The sequence below is a fragment of the Papilio machaon genome, chromosome 15 (genome assembly GCF_912999745.1).
Source record: "Papilio machaon chromosome 15, ilPapMach1.1, whole genome shotgun sequence".
In the NCBI taxonomy this organism is placed as follows: Eukaryota; Metazoa; Arthropoda; class Insecta; order Lepidoptera; family Papilionidae; genus Papilio; species Papilio machaon.
In genome coordinates this window covers 3,953,107-3,964,297 of record NC_060000.1, presented here as the reverse complement: position 1 = coordinate 3,964,297, position 11,191 = coordinate 3,953,107, and positions in this window count along the sequence as shown.

Sequence of the window (11,191 nt, the reverse complement as noted above, 5' to 3'; positions counted from 1 at the left end):
TGAATATTACGAGTATATTCAATGTCATTCATAGAAACGTCGAGAACACAGTCCAAGTCCTTGTTACTTTGAAACGCTAAAAAATTGCTATCATTTGTTTTACGATATTTATTCGAAATAAAAATTTAATCTTAATCATTAACAGTTTTTATCTCTTTGATTTTTAACTAAACACTTTTTCATAGCAGCATGCTACCATGAAGTTACGCTGTTTTTATTTTCCACATGGCTTGCAGCCAAAATAACTATTTCAATTACGGAGCGACAGAGTCAAAAGTTTTGACAGGAACGTGTGCCGCATGATAATTTTACTTATTGAGTAAAGTATAAAGTAATAGCGAACGTTGATTAGAAGCCTCAATAGTTAGACCAATATTAACTCTAAGAATTTTCCACGAATACATTTTTATTCTTAAAAGTCTGTTATTCAATGTCTGTTATTCTATCGCTTCGTTATTTTTGTCATTCGATTCTTTATCGTACCGTAAAAGAGTTGTTAACGTTGTGTAAAAAGGTACATCAGAAAGATATCTGAGTAATACAGAAAGACATCTGAGTAACTACCCGGCGTAAAAATCTAAATTGTATTTTCGCTCTCTTGTTGTCGAATATTTAGAATATTTTCTTCGAGCTATATTATTTATACCTGCACAATTTTAAAATTTTACAACATAATTTTCCACTGTTACAAATCACCTTTATTTTCTAGACAAATATATGAAGGTACTTTTTGAATAAGTTTATGCAAATAATAAAATAAATTATTTCGCAAACAATAGCATGGTTTTAGCACGTGAAGAGTTAAAGTATTAGCGCAAATGGTTTTCTAACGACCTTTATAGCAATTTGTAAAATGTATTATATTTTCGAGTGAAATAATGCTCATGTCTCAAATATAATTTATACTTCGTGGAGTGTCGCATTGTGATATTAATTACTTTTATAGTTTAAAAATAAAATTTTAAATTACGTCAATTAATATTTTATTGACAATTATAAATTGAACAAATCGTCTCAAACGATAAAAAAGCTCTGAGTTTAATAAAATGGTCCGATAATACATTGAGATAGCGAATTCCGTTTTCCCTACAGACCTATAATTTTCAATGCATAATAAATGTAAACGTTTTAAAATGCAATGGTATTTAACAATCTATCTCTATATATATAAAAGAAAGTCGTGTTAGTTACACTGTTTATAACTCAAGTTCGGTCGAACTGATTTAGCTGAAAATTGATGGGGAGGTAGCTTAGAACTAGGAGACGGACATAGGAACTTTTTATTTTATGAGCATTTTTTTTATTCCGCGCAGACGAAGTCGCGGGTAAAAGCTAGTTTAATATAACGTCTGATTCATTTAAGTAAGGATTACATAAAGTTGTAGGTAACTGTGGGCTTCCACTGCGGTTGAATATTAATCCATTTCCGAACGTTTTCTCCCCGTATTTAAGTCAAGTTTAATAATAGAGTAAGTCAATTTTAATATTAATGTAGAAAAAGCAGGGAAATGTGTTCACAGTTTTTTTTACTTTATGCCTAATTCTTCGTCCGGCAGTCTTTTGTTTATTCTGCTAAACTTTGTAGTTATTGTGAATTATTTTATAGTCCCACTTCAATACGACTGCAGCTACTCTAAATAAACAAAGAGCTGCTTCGTTAACTGAACAAACTTTGTGCGACAAACATTTACACAGAAATATCAAAATCAAAAAGTGCATCAAAAGTTATTAATACACAGCTGTTAAGATATGAATCTATGATTTTAAATTGAATACTTATTTGAATAATTAAACTTTTAGATATATTTCGTGAAAACAAATCCTAAATTTGGGAGACGAGTTTTTTAAGTAGAAAACTTTAATTTTCATTTCAATTGGTTGACCGCCATATCGTCATAACTAATTCAGATTGATAATTGTAAAACAGAAAGTAAAATCACCGAGATGTTAGTTACCATACTCCTCCGAAAAGGCTTGACTGATTTTTCTGAAATTTTATTTGCATATTCGGTAGGTCTGCAAATCGACTACTATTTATTTTTCATACCCCTATTAGGTTTTTTGCAAAAGCGCGGACGGAGATACGAGCAACAGCTATAAGTAAGCTATAAGTGTTTATTTTAATATTTGTTCTTACAAGAATTTAATCATCATCAACATAATCAGCCTGAGTTCGTCCACTGCTGAACGAAGTCAGTATCATTAAGTATTTAATATAAAATGTTTATTGAAATAAAAATTGCTATAGCTGTATTTTACTTTCCTTATTTCAAGTTGTTTGAAGTACAAACTAGTTCTACTGTGGTTACAATTTTCATTTTAAGTTTTAACAGAAAACTTTTAAAAGGAATCTATTAGCATACCATTATGTAGCACAGTCTTTTCACTTTGTTACTGATTAATATTATCTTTTATTCTTATTATACAGTAGAAGTAATACAGTGTATCTTCTGCTCTCTATTCTTGTAATTTCGTTTACATTAAATGTTATTTTTCATCTGAAAAGAGCGCCATCTATTATTTTCTTTTCTGTCACACATTCTTAATACTTTTTTGTTTTAAGTATTATACTAGCTATTGCCCGCGATTCCGTCGCGAAATTTAAAAACAAACCCTATGTGTTCTTCCAGAATATGTTCTACATCGGGATAAATTTCATTAAGATGCGTTGAGCTGTTCCGGAGATATTTTCAAACAAACATCCATCAACCATCCATCCACCGAAACTTTTGCAATAGTAAAATTATGTGTAATTTTTACATTACTTATTTCTTACTTTGCCTAAAAATAGCTGTCAGCACGTCGGATGTTCGGATAAAGATCGTTTTCTGTAGTATTTTATTATATGTTGAGTAATTTTTACAAAAAGAAAAATACCTTATTTTAATATGCCGACCTTTATGTACATTTTAAACGTCAGCAAAGTGGAGTTGTAGAGTGTTTGCTGACGCGTCACGTGTACTTGAGCTTTGAATAGCTCTACTCTACACTATAGCTCATAACATCCACTTTATAAAAATAAAATTATACTTTTAATCTTTTTACGACACATTAATAGTAATAAGATGCTACATCTTCCTATCTACTCATCTTCCTACTCTACTCCGGCTACACTAACTCAGTAGAATCTCAATATCTCGAATGACAAAGGGAACGTAAAAAACTTCAACTTAAAAAGAAGTTCAAGATATAAATTACTGTCTTTTACCCGCGACTCCGTCCGCGCGGAATTAAAAAAAAAGGAAACGGGATAAAAATTATCCTATGTCCGTTTCCTGGTTCTAAGCTACTTGCCCACCAATTTTCAGTCAAATCGATTCAGCAGTTCTTGAGTTATAAATAGTGTAACTAACACGACTTTCTTTTATATATATAGATTTGACAGGAAAAAGACGTCATTACATTTTACTAACTTCGATTTACAGAGTCTGATTTTTTAAATACGAGTTATACTAAATATGTACATGAAATAAAATATTTTTGAGTTAAAAAGTCTAAATAATTAAAGATATCAGAGTATCTGAGAGTATCAGAGGAATACAAAGTAGCGGGCGAAAGCTAGAAATAATAAAAGTCACTCGTGATTTTACACTGGAGAGAAAAAAAACTTTGCGTAAAGCCGTGGATACAATTCCATAAGAATATTTCGATCCCGGTATTTGCAACGTCAAGCGTGTAATAAAAGCTAGGATTTTGCGGTATTCCGAATGACTTGAAACTGTGTAGAGCATCACCGTATGAAAAAATGTGCCAATCCTTCAAAACTTGAATCGCTTTAAAAATTTAGAGTAATTTGAAGTATACCACAGAAATATTTTTTTGGTAAGGACAATGACATAATTTTCTCAAAACAACTGTTAAAAATTTTGATATTGTCAGTTTGATTGATACGAGGGTGCAAAATGGAGTGAAGGTGTACCTCCATCTACATTTAATTTTTGTGACTAACTTAAACTGAGATATGTGAACAAAAGGAAGAACACTACGACGTATTAATCAGATCATATTACTACATTGGCCTCTGCAAATCGCGTAACAATTGTCTGACTACTTCGATAAGAACAAAAGAGATGAAACCTTATAGGACTGTCGAAAAAAATTGTCCTAGTTTCAAAGATAATCCCGCACCCAACATCACTTATTCTAACCGGAATAAGGAAGGCCATTCAAAGTCCCAAGTTTTATATAAAGTAAGAATATAAAGAGAGGTAATTTTTTTAAAGGACTTATTATAATGTACTTATTATTACATTTATTGTTATTTATGTTCTCAGATTTAAGAAATCATTTATTATCCTTTGTGTATTTATTTGTAACAGTCAAATATAGACTTATTCATTTTGGTAAAATACCATATACACAGTTCCTAAATATTAGACAGTATTTAATTACATTTAGCTTAAACATATCTCCACCCTGTATTTACCTGACACCCTGACACCCTGACATTACCGGATGTTTTTTTTTTACTGAAGGTTTCGAGTGCAGTGACATTATATTAATATCTATTGTGGTCTCTATTTTGTCACAGAGAATGTAAGTGATGGCAATATTTTGTACAAGTATCATTGCAGTGGTTCTAAGTTTAGATTGCTCATATGGTTTCGAATAAAGACATGCCCCAACTAAAATAGTCATGATTACATTATCTTATAAACAGGCGTACACTACAAAGTGTGGTAGGGATCTGATCCTTTCGCACAAATGACCCACTACTTAACTTTAAGTATATTCGAGACCCAAGAGTCTGAAGGTGTTATATTAGTTGTCTTATTGTAAGGTACAGTAATGAATAGATTAATAAACGTTAATGAAGAAAAGGGATCAAGTTGGAAGGCAATTTTGAGGCACCGCATACGACGGAAAGAGGACAATGCGTTGTTACAAGGGTAGCATCTTAAAGTACAAGTTAAATTGTGTGGTTTTAGAGACGAATTTAACACTGAATCCGTGTTAGTACGACATAATTACAAACTAAGAAGTGCTTTAGAGAAACTTTGTGAAACTTAGATAAATTTGTTAAAAACAAATATTGCTTTTATTAACAGTTACAAGACAAGACTCTTCGTATTTCATACACACAAATCTTTGCTCTTTATTTTATAATAAAGGGATACCTGAATGTGCTCTCATTAATTAAGTTACAAAGATGTCCCTGAATATCCATTAAACCTTCAAGTAAGGGAAATATCTCGTTACTTAGGAGTTATTACCCAGTACTTTAAAGATGATAACAAAGGAAGGTTTTACGTATAATATGTGTACGCACACTGTAGAAAGTTTTTAAATGTCACCGTACTATTGTGAACTTTGCCAGTTTATAATTTGACTTTGCCTATAAAGCTGTTAGAAAATTGTGAACAGATACATAGGAATCATTGACAATTTGATTAGTAATCTCTAGATAGTTTACAATTTGTCGGAGTCAAAAAAAAGACAATGATAAATATATTTTTTTAATATAATGCTCTATTTTACATCTTACTTTAAACAAATTCAAAAAAAAAACGTGATCAATTGTAATAAGCGCTAAAATTATGAAATCTTTTCTGATGACCTTTCAGTGAAGATTTTCGCTGACGCGGACCTACTTGGCCTTCGTTTAAGTGCTCTTGACATCCGTTGCTTTCACTCTTACTAAAAGAATTTAAGGGTATTTTCAAAAATTATTTAAACTTCGCTGTGTAATAAATTACATAGTTACATCAAAAATTGTTCAATTTAACTGTTTACTTCTATATTGTATACATATTTAGTAAATTAGAATACCTACGAAGGTCTAAATCAATTTACACTACAAAACTTTTTAATTGAACACACCTACTCGTTGGTCGAAAGTTGGTCGTATTATTTCGAACAAACTTTAAACTGCGACTGGAACTCAATTTGCATAGCTGTTAAACAAACTTGTTGCATAGCTAGGTAATTCTAGAAAATACAAAAATTACGATATGACGTACAAAATGCCAAATCGTATACAATATGTTTGTATATATTGAAACCGTTAAACTACTGTTAACCGTTTAATTCCAATAATACAATTGGAAATCTTGGAATGTATATCTGGGATAATTTCTCAAAAAGTAGTTTCAAACTAATCATTATGCATTACAAAACTTGTTTATTGACCACACACACTGATATATGTGTCAATATGCTCGCTTAGAAATAACATGGCAATGTATATGCATGGTAACTTCATACAATATGTACAGGCAAGCTGAAAATTTATTCACATATGAAATAAAAGAATAATTCAAATTACAATCAGCTTTATTGAAGACTTCGACTAAAAAAATAAATTATAAAAGCATAAGGATTTTACAATTAATACTGTCTGACTACTATTCTATAATTATAGTGCCGTCTTTTTCATTCTATATGGAAAAAACAGAGATAATATATTTTTGAAGTTGCGATTAAAAACTTTGAGAACCGGTAACTTTTTGAAACTGTAGTAAAATAATAAGGTAGTTTACAATCAACACAATCAATTTGAACGGAAGTAATAAGTCAACTTGAAACATCCGGAATAGAGAGAACGATAACGTTCTAATTTTAGTGAGTCTCAGAAGTGTTTTTACTGGACGTCGATTGCTTTTATCTGAAAAAAAAAATGTTAATTGAAAAAATAATAAGACAGTTTGTGAAATTTCATAGCAAAAATAATATTCATTAGTTATTAAAAAAACTTGAGAGGTGTCAAGGGACACCCGGATGGAACGAAGTTCCTTTCGATTAATTAGTGAAGAAACCAATGTTTATTCTATGAATAAAAAACTTAAGTCTTCACAAGAAGTACATTTTATTTCTATGAATTTTCATTATATATTGTCACGTCGTTGCCTTGGTGAAGTGGCGCTCATTCGTCGTTAACTTACTTACTTACTGCAAAAAGTGTCGTGACAACTTTTCGTAAGATTTTTTTCCGCCTAGCCCCCTTTCTCAACGCGCGATAAAGAACTTCGTTCCAATAAACCAAAAACAATAACTGTCTTCACCCCAAGGAATCATCACATACTCCAAAATCGTTCAACCACGAACATAGGAGTACGTATTATGTATACTGTGATAATATGATAATAGATGTTGGTGATGATGATACCGTGATACACCGATGTGTTTGTCATAAGCATGCAAAAATTAAAAAGTAAAAAGTTTCTTAGAAGCGAAAATTTATGTTTTTATTAAGAAATAGCAGTTGTCCGGGACCGTAATATATGTAGCCTAATGGCAACCAGGATAGTTTCCCAACATTGAAAGAGTTTCAAATCTGTTCAGCAGTTTCGGAGCCTATTAAATGCAAACAAACAAACAAATCTTTTCTCATTACTCTTTATAATATTCATATAGTTAAATTGTAAATAAAAGATACTAATTAAACTAAAACTATACGTCCTCACTGAAGGGCTTGGCCTACCCTAAGTTAGGGGCGACTAAGCCATAGTCAACCACGCTGGCCTATTGCGGGTCGGTTTACTACACTCAAAATATTTTTTAATTTATTCCCAGATATGTACGGTAGGTATCAAAAGGAAAAAAAAGAAGAAATACATATACATACCTAATTTACGTAAATTACTTGTTATTAGATTTCTTATATCACTGACTTCATTACTTATGCGACTTGCGTAAAAACATGGTGAGAAAAACGGCAAGATTATTTCTATAAATAAATTCACTGCCCCAATTGCCATCCCCCATAGTTTGATCTGAAAAAAAAAAGAGTTAAATTTTTAACTAAAGTTACCAAATACAATTTTACATATGACCAAATAGCTGTCGCCCGCGACTCCATCCGCGCGGGCTTAAAAAAAACTTAATAAGTAACCTATGTGTTCTTCCAGACTATGTTCTACATTTGTGCCAAATTTAATCAAGACGTGTTGGGCCGTTACCTTCTAACAAACATTCATCTATCTTAACCCTCGGATTTATAATACAGTCAAAATCTGTTATAACGACATCGAAGGGACTACTCATATTGAGTCGTAAAAACCGATAGTTGTAACAACCGGTGACAGGTATTAATAGGAAAGATATGTATATAACATTCAGCCAGGACCTTTGATTTTGGTCAATTTAAACGGTATGTTGTTCTAAACGATGTCGCCATAAACGGTTTTGACTGTACTTGTATTAGTAAAATTGAAGTAATAATATCATAAACAAACAAACAAACATTGATTTTTATTTATATTAGTTAGTTGTTGCTATTTAAATGTTTTTATTGCCACCTCTTTTTCAAAAAGTAGTTTAAGATTATTAATAAGTAAACAATTTTAGATCCAATGTTATACTTCAAATAAATGAAATTAGAACACCTAAATATAGGGTTATTATATATATATATATATATATATATATATATATATATTTACGTATATTATATATATATATATATATATATATATATATATATATATATATATATATATATATATATATATATATATATATATATAATATACGTAAAAAATTACTTACTTCTCCAGTATATACTTTTATCATAGTTAGGTCCAAGAAAGTCACAGACGTGAAAAATGCAACTATTATTAAGCAGAGTAACTGAAATCATAAAATACATATCTTAGTGATAAAATAAATAATTTCTATAGATATTAAGATGAATATAAATTAGGACTTTATTACCTGATATTTCATAGCAGCGTTTAAATTATCAAAAGCTTTTATAAGTACATGGTAAGAAAGTACAATATCTTTTATTTCTCTTTTTTCGTAAGTTTTTGAATTTTTATCCTCTAGGAAATATGTGGGCAATATTTTCCTAAGCAACTGTACCCGTGGGAAAAGTATGGATAACAAATGCCCATAGTAAAACAGTTCTACATTGAAAACTATAGAAATTATAGATAGGCATATTCCTGATTCATTTAAATAATTCTGCAGTATTAAGATTATATACGTCATACACATAAACATAATGTATGCAATACAAAACCTTGTGTTTTGTATTGAACTTTTAGCAATTTTCGGATTGTAACCAATAATTAATTCGAATATATTTATGTCTTCATAGAATGCAGAAAATTTATTAGAAAACACATAACTTAAAATCGAACAACTCAAAAAACCAATAACGTTCACAGCATTTACGTAATTCATATAAATGTTTGTAGACCATTTTATAATCAAATAAAATAACGTTACATTAATAAAAATGCAATAAATAAAGAACAATTTTGTAAGAACATTGTTAACTTTAAATACACTACATCGATTCCATCCCATAAATGATAGGAATATAATAAAAAATTTCGAGACTAAATCAATATTTGGACTTTCAGTTTTATTTTGTTCTAAATTTTTCACTATTGTTACTCTTGGCGGCATTGTTACACAATTATACGTCTATACTTCGTTCGTTGAAATGGATTGTGTGCTTATAGTGTTACACAACATGTTCTACAACTAGTTTAATGGAATCGTAATTATGTTTATACTGTTTGTACGTAATCTAAATATGAGTACGATAATTTTAGTTCCATCAAAATAATTGTCCGACGTAGTATTAAAATATATTCTATTATTTAGAAATTTAAATGTAAATACGCTTATGAAGTAGAATCAGGCTTCCATTTTTGCTTCGTTTTTATTTCTTTCACGTAACGCTTGGCTTAGGTCTGACATGACAGCGATAGTTACAGAATAAAACATAATATATATTTAATATATGTTCGGCGCTTCAGGTCAGACCACACGAAGTAGAAAAAAACATTAATTTTTAACATTTAATCATTTATTTTTAACTTACATTCAATTTAAAAAAAACACATGAAAAGATAAACAATACATCTGAATACCCTTTTCCAATAAAAGTAATACAAAATATGATAAAATTGTTTGTATACACTAAAACTTTCGTTTGACGACATACTTTGTGAGGAAATAACCAAAAAAATAACTTTACCTTGATTTCCCTTAGGAAAAAGATTTCAATTTGGCAATATTAAGAGGCAAGTTGATGTTGAGGGAAGGTTGATTTTTAAGCTCCGTTTAACCTCAATTTAAGAAACAGGATAAAACCATATTTTGTTATGTTAAATTGGCTGCATGTTTTTTTTATCTCATTGATGGATATTTGACATACTTTTTATTTTTTGGGCGGCACTATACCGCCCTCTTGTTCTCCCCTTTGTTTTTCTTTATTTCTTAAAAGCCATTTTTTTTATATTCTGCTTAAAATTAATACATTTTTAATCTATAGGTAATTTTATTACAATGATAATTACTCGAATCAAATTAAAACAATATATGATTTTACAATGAATAAAATAAAATTTAAAATGATATATTATAAAATGTAATAAATAATATTAGAATTATAAAATAATAAAAAGGGGTTAAAATTGACTAGCGTATTATGTCTTGTTCTTTTCTATTAATATTTTGTCTACTTTTATTTTCACTTAATAACTTACTTATATTTTCTAATTCCATTCTTGTTTCTACTTCTATTTCTAACTAGGCCCGATACTTTCCGAACACCGGGCATTCTACTAGGGCATGCAGCACGGATTAACCTCGTGCTGGATCGCAGGTACACGAGGGGCTCATCTTGCACTTAAACCTGTGCAGGTACTCCGAGAACCCCCCGTGATCTGTTAAAACCTGTACCAGCACGGGGTCCAACTCTAATTTACCTAATCTTACTTAGATTAGATAGCCGTGTAGACGCTAGTGGCGTCAGGGAAGAAGACTCTCGTTGTCTCCGTGACAGACTGTCGTGATTCCCTCCTTATAGCGCCTGTTCCATTCGTCAAGCAACACCAGACGAAGTTGTCGCTTGCCGAATGAGACAGGGCATTTGTAGAAGTGAGGTTTGGTCTTTACCCCGATCGCGGCTTGCTTTGCGAGTTCGTCCGCCCTCTCATTTCCCTCCACCCCCCACGTGCGCCTTAATCCAGAAAAATAAGATATTTGACATACTAAATAATACTGCGTGTGTTCTACAAGTCAATAAGACTTGTAGAACACACGCAGTGAATGCAAATGAATAAATGATTGTTTGGCAACTGAATTATTCAATAGTAGTTAGTAGTATGAAACCTGTATAAAATAAAATGACATTGTTGTTTTAAATAAAAATTTAACATATTTTCTGCTTGTTTTATTATTACACAATTGCAATTGCCGTAGTCCATTAATCCATTTACTGTCACATGAGTAA